The following is an 11,722-nucleotide window of genomic DNA, read 5'->3' on the forward strand; positions in this document are numbered from 1 at the left end:
GGCCACCGTCTGCTCTACAGAAGCTAAGCTTATCTGTTTTGTGCTTTGCTGTTCACAAAGTCTTCTCACACAGACTTACTCGTGTGGGATCCTTATGACAACTTAGCAGAGAAAAACGAATACGATATTATGTATTATTTTCCCCCATTTTACACACAATTGAAGTGAGGCCCAGGCATATTAAATGAATGCTGGAGCCAGGATTCAAAGTCAGATCTCCTGATGGCTACACACCCAAAATCTTTCCACTGCAGCACACCACATCAACTGGGACATTGCCCTCTGGGAGGGTGCCATCTAACATAGGCAAGGTTGAGGGGCGCCTGGGTGGCTCAGTCAGTTGAGCATCTGACCCTTGATTTCAGCTCAGGTCATGATGGTAGGGTCATGAGATGGAGCCCTGTGTCTGGCTCCCTGCTCAGCAAGGAGTCTCCCTCTCTGCCCCTCCCCACTCACACACGCTTTCCAGCATTCTCTCTCTCTCTTTAAAATAAATAAATACAATCTTAAAAAAAAAAAAAAATAGGCAAGGTTGGTAAAGCCCAAAGGAGCAGGGTAGCTTAGTGGTTAAGTGCATGGACTCTTGTGTCAGCCAGCCTGGGTTCTAAGTCTTGCCTCTGCCACTTCTTAGCTGATGGCCTTGGGCAAGTGACTTCAACTCTCTGATGCCTCATTTATTCATGAGTAATAACGGGATGACAATACCTACTTCATAGGGTTGTGGTGAAGATCAATGATCAATATAGAGAAAGCTCTCAATGACAGTGTTTCACACTTAATAAATAAATGCCATCTAATTATTCATTGTGTCGACATTTTCATAGAGGCATCTGAAAGCCAGCAGAGGTGATGGGGGGAAGGACAGTAGGACAAAGAGCTCTACCTGGAAATCCAGAGGAAGAAAGTTAACAGGAACTACCCACCAGGAGATGTGGTTCTGTTCTCCATTTGGCCACTTACTATCTGTGCCACCAATCAGTCACTTTATTATCTTCAATTTCTTCATTTATCTCGTGAGAGTTAAACCACATTGGGTAGAGGAGTCTTGATAAGACCCAGTGACTCCTTCATCTGACCCAGAGCCCCTGGAGACTCTGATGAGTAAGTACACCAACCACCCCATTTTGATGAAGACTGACCGGCCGGGCTGACCAACTCACTCCGGTTGCCTGAGACTTTCCTGGTTCTAAAGCTGAAAGTCGAGGATCCCTGGGTGGCCCAGCGGTTTAGCGCCTGCCTTCGGCCCAAGGCACGATCCTGGAGTCGCGGGATCGAGTCCCGTCGGGCTCCCTGCATGGAGCCTGCTTCTCCCTCTGCCTGTGTCTCCACCTCTCTCTCTATGTGTCTATCACGAATAAATAAATAAATCTTTAAAAAAAAAATAAAGCTGAAAGTCCCACATCCCAGAAACACAATCCCAGGAAAACGGGGATGGCTGATCACCCAAATTAGCTCACACACACACACCTTTTTTTTTTTTTAATTCTATGATCTCATCCATCATTCTCCAAACTTTGCCACTCGTGCTCTCACCCTTATATGTTTTGCCATAGCTGTGTTCCAAAGGTCAAATCACTTAAATACATTTATTTCAAAAGAATATGTTACATCATTGCTGCAGCAGTCAGGATAGGCCAGATTAGCTGAGGCAACAAAGAACCCCACAAAACAGAGCTGGAGCAATGCAGTGGACGGCACTACCAGCATCTCATGCTACACAGAGAAAAGAACATTAAAATCAATGAAAATAAAGCCATTGTCACTAGAGAGTGCGTGCAGCTGAAGCCTCCTTCTGGCCCCAGGAAACTGCTCATTCTTTGTCCAAAGGAAAGATGAGTAAAATTTGAAAATATCCTGGGATATCCATTCCATAAAGAGGATTGAAAATGAAGTAAGTTCATCACTATGTGATTTGATGTTACTTAATGTCATGCCTTTCTACCAGTTAGAATCATCTCCCATGCCAGAAGACATTGTCTCCATTGGAAAAGAGACTCAGAGTGCAAAAGGTGAGAGGGCAAGGGTCAGGTCATGCATCTAAATGCTCAAATCTGTGAGGGCCACACAATCTTCCCTCCATAGTAGCTCTTACTCCCAGCTAACACCAAATCAGACGCCCACCAGCTGCGAGCAGAACCCCACACACAAATGCTTTTCTTTTATCAGGAATCTCTCCCTACCTTGCCCAGTGGCTGCCTAGGAAGATTTAGAATGGATCGAGAAACAGAAAGTACCCAAAAGAGATCCTTGATCCAGCAAGGTCAGGTAAGAAGTTCAACCACGCAAAGACAAGCAGCCAGCAAAGAACCTGTGACTTTTAGATCCCAACAAGGTTTAGGCAGCTCCCCCAAACAGACTAGGAAATGACTGTAAATTTTCATCCTGTAGCTGAAATTCCAAGGGCCCATGTCACTGCTGTTTCTTCCAAAGACAAAGAGTGCAAAAACTGGTTTGCCTCCAAAGCTGGGTTACCCAGACCTATGCTTCACTGGCTGCAGGGGAACCCAACAGTGCTATCAACACTCGTCATTGCCACCTCTCCAATTCCTAAGAGCCATTCATATTCTCTGTTCCAGGACCAACCTGCTCACCTAGTTGGGCCACCTCATCCATTCTGGGCCTTTAAATGCCATGCATGGCCAACAGCTCCCCATCCAGCCTATCCTCACACTGCAGACCTTTCCTGTACCCCCACTTGGACATCTCACCAGGACCTCAAACTCAACATGTCCAAAATTAAACACCCAGTCTGCTCTACCCCAAACCTATTTCCCTTCCCATTCACTCCTTTACTCCAACTCAAAAACCTGGGAGTCACCTATGATTCCTCTCTCTCCCCTGCCCCTGTCTCCCATATCCAATCCTATCCATTTTATCACCTAAGTGTTTGTAGAATAGATCCACCTGCACTGCCACCACCCCTCCCACCCTCCCACAGATGGCCCATATCTCTCCCCAAGCCTAGGACAGAGGCTCCTAACTGGTCTTCCAGGGTCACCTTTGCTTCTCTCTAATCTTCTCCAATCCACATTGCAGCACAAGTAACTTTTTTTTTTTAAGATTTTATTTATTTATTCATGAGAGAGAGGCAGAGATATAGGCAGAGGGAGAAGCAGGTTCCCTGCAGGGAGCCCAATGTGAGACTCGGTTCCAGAGTTCCAAGATCACGACCTGAGCCAAAGGTAGATGCTCAACCACTGAGCCACCCAGGCATCCCGCAGCACAAGTAACTTTTAAAAATATATATGTATCTTATTACTTTATTTTCCTTTAACTATATCCTATTACCTTGTAATAAATCCTCAAATCCTTAGCGTGGCTATCAAGGCTCTGGATGAACCATCCTCCCTACTCTGTAGGTTTGCCATGACTCACTGTCCCTGCCCTGTTCTCATTCCAGCCCCACAGGGCTTCCTCCTCTTCTCACCTTAAGAGGCTTGCACAAGCTTGGAACAGGCCATCATCCCCGTCTGCCTAGCATCCTCCTGCTCCTTCCTCACTACTCAGCTTGGACAGCACCGTCCTGGGAAGCCTACCCTGATCTCTCTCACCCCCACATAAACTCCACAGCAGCCTGGCCTTCTCCTGCACAGGGCTCAGTGTCACAGCACCTCTTGTCTACTAGCCACTCCCCATCAGGCTGCCCCTCCATGGAGACGGGGACCCACCACCATCCCCACACCCAGCTCAGTGCCCAAGGGTATAGCAGCTGCTCCGTAAACCCTGGGAGCCAGCGTGATAACAATGAGAATCACCCCCAAGCACTCTGAGTATCCCTACCCACACTCCTGGTGCACCTTTTGAAGAAAACTCGATGGCATGCAATCCGGTCTTAGTGTCTGGTCATAGTGTCTGGTGACACCACTGGCGCATTGACAAAAATGTGGCCGGAGCGGGTTCACCCAGCTCTCAGGAAGGAGCAAGTACCGAGTCATGCTGCATCAGACACAGGAAGAGCCTGAGCTGGTGCCGCCGCCGGCGCGGGGTGTCCTGAACCTCTGGTCTTGGGTTTCTCTTCCTTAGAGTATTTATAGCCATCCGGAGAAGCTGGCTGGCTTCATTAATTGTAAGCGTATGTCCACCCGAAGCAGCCATACACTGAATGTATTGAATACCAGGCCTTATATGGGCATCCCTGGTTGCTTTCTATGTTGTTAACAAGTGACATGAAGTGGAGGCTAAGGCCGAATGCCAAGTGTTTGCCTTTCCCCTGTCATCTCAAAGGCGCAAGTATGTTGTTGGTTTGGCATATTGTTTGTTTTTAATGGGATGACTACGTTTTAAATGAAAAAGAGGGAGTCCTGAGGCCCTGAGACATTTCATGAACTCTATAGGGACCAACATAGAGCTCATAAGTGGCAGCAAAGAATGCAGATTCTGTACACAGTGTCTCAAACAAGCGGCCGGTACCTGTGCCAAGCACCATCACATGAACCCCATGTAATCCTCGCCACAGCTCCGTGATGCGGGTGCTACTACTATCCCCATTTTGCAAATGAGGAAACCAAGATGCGGGGAGGTTAAATGACTGGCCCAGCTGGTAAGCAGCAGAGGTGGAACTGGAACCCAGAGAGCCTGGCTCCAGAGTCCAGAAGGAGTGGGGCCCCCTGGGGACACATTCAGTACAAATTAAAGCCAAGCCCAGGTGCCCACTTCTGGAGGACTCAGACCCTGCCCTGCTTTGGTCTTTTCTCTCTTGAAGACTACAGAGTAGCCGGAAGCACAGCCCGGGCCTCAAGAAGCACCCCATTTTACAACAGCACAAGTTAGCAAGTGCACAGTGCCGTATGAGGGATCCATGCACCATGCCAAGGCGGGGGCCTCCCGGGCAGGCAGGGGGTCCTCCCACCCTCCAGTCTGTCTGGTCCATATCTCTGCTCTGGTTGCTAAGTTCTGTGGCTGTGGGCAGGTCAGTTTCTTCTTCTGAGGCTCACTCTCAAATCTCTCCCTACCTCTGTAGGTTTGCCACGACTCACTGTCCCTGCCCTGTTCTCATTCCAGCCCTTCCTCCTCTTCTCACCTTAAGAGGCTTTCACAAGCTTGGAAGAGGCCATCATTCCTGTCTGCCTGCCACGATGATGGTGGTGATGATGGCACACTACCTCCTGTCTCACAAGGATGGTGTAAGGACAAAATGAGAAAAAGCACACAAAGCATTTAGGACAGGGCACATGTTCCATCAACATTGGTCATTATTATTTGTAGCAGAGGACTTTGGGACACCACCATTATTCCTTCACAAACATATATCGAGCACCCTACTAACAATGTACAAGGCACGGCACCAGGTGCCAGGCATACCAAGGACAAGATAGCAGCCAGGCCTTCAAAGAGCACTTTGTTCAGAGAGGTTGTGTGATGCAAGGACAACAGGGAGGAGGCAAGGGGGGGTGGGGTCCTGGGTCCTTGCAGAAGGAATAAGAGAAGGTGCCATGGAGGAAGGTGACCAGGACACAGGAAACAGGGTGAGGCTGTTTGCATGTGCAAAACCAGAGTAAGGGGCCCCTTCAGGGCATCCCATCTGCAAGTCAGGGGGTTTGGGGATGGGTGGGTACCACTGGCAGACAGGAGCTGCATCCCAGGCTGGTAGCTCTGATGTTACAAATTCTACGTCCAAGTCCCGAAGTCTTCTGTAGCTCCAGATTCAGCCCGAGACAAAGGAATACCCAAACATCCAAGTAGGAAGCTAAGTGAGGCTGGTTTTTTGTTTTTTTTTTTCCTTTTTTCTTTTCGGTGCCCAATTATTTGCCTGTTAGCCAGCTCCAGGATGAGACTGAATTTATGTCTCAGCAGAGAGGCACCAGAAAGGGAAGAGGAGCGAGAGAAGGGGGAGGGGAAGATTATGCAGGGTGGTTGGTTGGTTTTTTTTTGTTGTTGTTTTTTTTTTTCTTCAAAGTGTCTCCTCTGTAGAATCCTGCCTGTCTCCGGGGAGCGGTTCGCCCTCCAGAAAATATGACACTTTATTTCCTGCCCCTGTTTGTTAACACACCCCATTACCATCCATCTCAGTTTCATGTAACTGCCAGCCGGCATTAACGCCCTCCTCCTCGCCCGGGCAGAAAATAGAAAAGGAAGAATTCAGCAGATTTTCCCCCGTGGCACCCTCGGAGGCACCAAGATAGCCAGAGGAGAAACCACAACTGGGTTCCTAATCCTTCAGCCCAGGAATGCGAGGGACGGGGCGGGTTAACCACCTTCTGCATTTTCCTGCAAAGAGAGTCGACTTGTTATTTCGGTTGTCTGGGCTCCCTTCTCTGCTACGGAGAAAGATACATTCATTAATTAATTTTTTTTTTTTTAACCTTAGGCGGGAGATGTTGCAAACTGTCAGGCAGGGACTGTCAGCGGGCGCCTGCCCCATCAGGTGAGCGGCCCGCGGCGCCTGCGGCGGAGACACACTGACCCCTAGTGGCCGGCGCGGCCCTCGCAGCCCTCGCAGCCCTGGCGCCCCGCCCCCGCCCCGCTCCCCGCCCCCGCCGGCCAGATCGCGGGGGCCTGCAGGCAGCCCCTCCCTGCGCCCTGGGGTTGGCGGTGCCCCAGCACGCCCACGCACTCGCAGACAGACGCACAGACATACGTGGACACCCAGACACACACACACACACACACACAGACATACACCTGCACACAGACACACACATACGCACAGACACACATGGACAGACACATAGACACAGACATACACACGCACAGACACACACAGAGATAGGCACACACACAGACACACACAGATGCATGGACATACAACCCACACGCAGACACACACACACACACACACCCTCACGTCCAATTTCCAACTCCATGGAGCACAGATTTCCCTAAGAACCTCCAGGGTGCTGGCCCTGGGCTACAGATAAGGCCCGTGTCTCCGGCTTGGGGGTTGAGGGGAAAACAGACAGGGGCCCAACAGGACACAGGGCAGAAAGGGAGGAAGGGAGCCAGTGTGTGGAGACTCCCCAGGGCTGGGCGCTATGCACTGCTTATCCCACCGGAGCCTCACACTAGCTCCAATGTGCAGATTTGGAAAGTGAGGCTCTGGTGGTCCAACAGCGTGCCCAGGCCGCAAAGCTAGTGTGATTTGATTTGTCTTAAAGAGCAGATATTTGCACAGCACTTTCCTGCCAGGCGTTCTTCTAGTGCTTTCCCTGTATTCAAATTACCCGTGTTGAATCCTCATCACAGCCCTGGCAGGGTACGACGATTACCTCCATCTCACAGATGAGGGTACTGAGGCACAGAGAGGTGACACAACGAGCAAGGGCTGGCTCCAGCATGAGGCCTAGGCAGTGTGGCCTCAGAGTGCTCTCAGCCATCACCTGGATGCTGCCTGGTAAGGAGACCCCGATTCCAAACCCTGGCCCTTCCCCATACTCCCTTTATCCCCTAAGAACAAAGTGCTGGTGCCACACAGGAAAGGGGGCGGTCATTCTAACTGCCTCCGAAGGAGGATCCTCATGGGGAAGAGGGGTGAGGCTCCTTGAAGTCACAGACCTTGTTGCTCACCTCCACAGCCTCGTGCCTAGCACATAGAGAGGTGCTCAGTAAAAAAGCCCAACCACACTGGACCTTGAAGGAAGGTTCAAGAAAGGTAGGAAGGCAGGAGGGAAGCTAGGAGGGCTGAGTGAACCACAGCGCCCCCCCACCCCACCCCCCACACACACACAATAAAGTATTTTCCAAAACACCCACACTCTTTGTTGGCCAGGGCAGGGGGCTTAGCAGTGCTACTTTCCTGTTCCTGTGATTAATACCATCTCAAATGTGTGTGTCCCTCTGTATTTTATCTCATTTGAGCTTCAGAGCAGACCCATGAGGTAAGGATAAACAGCCCCACTTTTACTGGGAGAAAACAGAGGCCTGTTCCAAATGGGCTAAGTCACTAGTGCTAGCCTAACTAGCACGTAGAGACCTGGACACCCAGGCTTCCTGACTCCCCAGCTCTCATCCCCTTGTGCTTTTGCTGCCCTCCAGGACCCCACAGAGGGACCGCCCAGCCCACCTCCCCCTCCCCTTTCCCCCTCCCCCTTCCCTCCCGCCCCCACACCAGCCGCCCTGTCCTTCTCCCAAGTGGCTCCTTGAACTGGCCAGCTTGTTCCTGTCTTAAGATCTCTGCCCTGGCCATTCCCTCAGCTCTTCCTGTACATGAATCCTCATGCAGTTGGCTCCTTCCTGTCATTCCGGTGTCAGCTCAAGTGTCACCTCCTCCAAAAAGCCTTCCTTGTCCAACCGACCTAAAATAGCCTTCCAGTCACTCTCTGTTGCATCACTGTTTTATTTTCTTCCCAGCAGTCATGAATCTCTGGTAACTTCTTGCTCCGTTACTATTGTTAGCCTCACCTCAGGTGTATAGTAAGAACTATCAGTTACATCGCACAGAGCCACCACATGCCATGCAAAGTTCCAAAAGCTGTACATGCAGCAGCTTCCTTAGTCTTGGCAGCCATCCCTTACTCCACTTCTGTTATAATCCCCCTTTTGCAGAAGAGGACACTGAGGCAGGAGAAGTTCAGAAACGTGTCCAAGATTCTACCCTTAGTAAGCTCTGCTCCCAGCACACCTAAAACATCAGCCCTTCAACAACCAAGTTTTTATTTTTATTTTTATTTATTAATTTTTTTTAACAACCAAGTGTTTAAATGGTCAAGACACTTGGACATTTCTCCAAAGAAGATATGGCCCACAGGCACATGAACAGATGCTCAACATTATTAGTAAATGCAAATCAAAACCACAATAAGATACCACTCCACAACTTCTAGGGTGGCTATCATCAAAAAAAAAAAAAAAAAAAAAAAGAAAAAAAGAAAGAAAGAAAGAAAGAAAGAAAAGGAAAATAACAAATGTTGGCAAAGACATGGAGACTTTGGAACGACGAGTGCAAACACTGGGTAAAGGGGTATTTTACATTTTTTCTTAAAGATTTTATTTATTTATTGATGAGAGACAGAGAGAGGCAGAGACATAGGCAGAGGGAGAAGCAGGCTCCCTGTGGGGAGCCCAATGTGGGACTCGATCCCAGGACCCCAGGATCACATCCTGAGCCAAAAACAGACACTCAACCACTGAGCCACCCAGGCATCTCAGGCCCAAGTTTCGGATTCAGAAAGTCTAAGTGGGGCCTGAGAGTTCGCATGTCTGACAATTTCCTACTGGACCTTGGGGGCCACACTTTAAGAACAATTGTTCTCTATTCCCATTAAACTGCAAGAGAAAAAGAACCTTGATACAACCTAGTACAGAAAAGATAGGGCCCACATTTCATTAAAAGAGAGAGATTTGAACCATCTGAAAACTGAACTACACCAAAAAATGAGTAGTCCATTTTAATCCGTGGAAAAAATCTGAGGAGGTTAACTGGGCTGTATGAGATCTACTGGCTACCTCCTTGGGGCCAATGCTCTCCCTCTCTCTTCAGAGATGAGGTCACTCTGGCTTTGTGGAAGCTCCTCAAACAAACCAGCTCCTTTTCCCACCTCAGGGCCTTTGCACTTGTTGTTGCCTCTGCCTGCAATAGCATTCCCCACCTAAACCCTCCCCTTGTCCTACCTCTCATCTCCACTCCATCTTTTTTTCCAGCTAATTCTCTCACAATCATTGAAGTCACCGCCCCCCCCCCCCCCCCCCCCAAGAAGCTGTCCCAGACAAGCCACACTGGATCAGGAACTTAAAGATGGTTTAACATTAGGGAAATCACATTAATGTTATTGTAAAAAAATTAAAAATTAAATAAAGGGAGAGAGAGAGACTTTATCTTGGATAATGAAGTAACGCCCAGTAATCTTTTAATCTTTTTAAGCAGTAATCGCTACTTATATGAAGTGTTTACTCAACAAAAGAATTTTCACAATAGCATTTTTGAGGTAAGTACTGTTATTATTTCCATTTTATAGATAAGAGAGCGGAGGCCCAGAGAGGTCGATCAACTTGCCTGAGGGCACACAGCTAGTCAGTGGTAAAGCCAGGAGTGGAACCCAGGCAGTCTGGCTCCAGGCCCGTATTCTGAACCACTGATGTCTGCTGCCATCAAGACAGTCCCGGCACGCTGTTGCTGTCACTCACCTGCCATCTGAAAAGCTGTCGTGAGTAGGGGGGAAGGTGAGGCTGCAGCAAGCTCACTGGGAACTATAGTACCCGAGCCCCTTTGTCTGTGGGCATCGGGGGAGTGTGTTCTGGGCAAGTACATCCATCACAGATGTCAAGGGGAGGAGGTTGAAAGCCAGGCTCTATATGACAGATGCAGACTCGCCTCTATTCCTAAGGGGAGCATTTGCCGCTGAGAAATGAACCATGCCCGGAGGTCCTGGAAGCTCAAAAAGGTCCCTCCTCTGCTCAGTCATAAGACCCTGGTTCCCTGTGGGTCCACTGCATTTTTCATTCTGCTCTAGTCCTTCTCTCTATTCTGACCCTGTTAGTCTCAGGCCCTTGCATTCTGTGCCCCCCCCCCACACACACACACACACACAGATACACAGGTACTCAGCTCCTACTTCTTAGCACCCTGAGAGGCAGGTAGCATGAGGTACTGAGCAGGAGCGTCCTGTCTGCCGCTGTTCTGCGTGCCCCAGGCAAGTCCCTGTGTTCAATGTCAGAGTCCGTGAAATGGCTCTGGCACTTGACGGATGCCCCCCTACCAGGTGAGGGATGCAATGGTGTCTCGGTAAAGACACATGCTGAGCCCTCAAGGAGCTCAGCTGAGAAAACCACTTAATTCCAGGCAGAAGGATCTCAGGTTTAGGGCACAGGTACAGTGTTTGGGAGAACAAGGGCGATGAGGGGCTTCTTAGCTTCAGACTCCCAGCTGCTCTACCTACCAGTTGCGTGAACTTGAACAAACTGCCTGTGGGAGGCAGAATAATGCCACCCACATCCTAATCCCTGGAGCCTGTAAATATGTTACCTTACATGACAATGGGGAGGCAGGGGCACAGTAATCAACTGGCCCAAAGTTAGTGAGGTTGTCCTGCTTTATCTGAAAGGACCCAACGTTATCACAAAGGTTCTTAACAGTGGAAGAGAGAGGCAGGGGAGACAGACGACGACGTGGTGTGAGAGAGAAGCACTTGTCACTGCTGCCTTTGAAGGTGGAGGAGGCGGACACCCGTTGAGAAGTGCAGGAGCCTCTAGACTCTGGAAAAGATGAGGAAACAGATTCACCCTTGGAGCCTCCAGAGAGCAACGCAATCCCGCGGAGTGAGACTTCTGACCTCGGAATGTAAAATGATAAATTCACGTTGTTTTAAGTCACTAAGTTTCCGGTAATTTGCTGCAGCCAAGACCGAAAATGAATACACTATCAAAATTCTGTAAAGCTCAGTCTCCTCCCCTATAAAGTGGAAATAATAAACCACATCTACTGCGTGGGTGTGATGATTCAACAAAAATCCTAGTATGTAAAGATCCTAGTGCCGGGCTTGGCCCTGAGATCCTCCGTGACTACTCCCTAGACAAGCCTGCCCAGGGTCCCTTGGGTCAGGTGACAGGCCCTCCCTCCCCACTGTAACCCAGGGGACTTGGGCCACTCTCCGAACCACCAAAAAGACGACGGCAGATTCTCTGTAGGACCATTCAGCCCACTTTCCCTTCCCTCCCAATTTCTGCCTGCTTCTGTTGGTCTTTGATAGTGTACTCTCTGATTCTGGGAGTTGGGGGTACGTGAGGGACATGGGAGCCACCATCCATTTTCCACCAAAAAAAATGTATCCTTTGCTAGAAGACCAGGGTG

The sequence above is a fragment of the Canis lupus genome, chromosome 9 (genome assembly GCF_011100685.1).
Source record: "Canis lupus familiaris isolate Mischka breed German Shepherd chromosome 9, alternate assembly UU_Cfam_GSD_1.0, whole genome shotgun sequence".
NCBI lineage: Eukaryota > Metazoa > Chordata > Mammalia > Carnivora > Canidae > Canis > Canis lupus.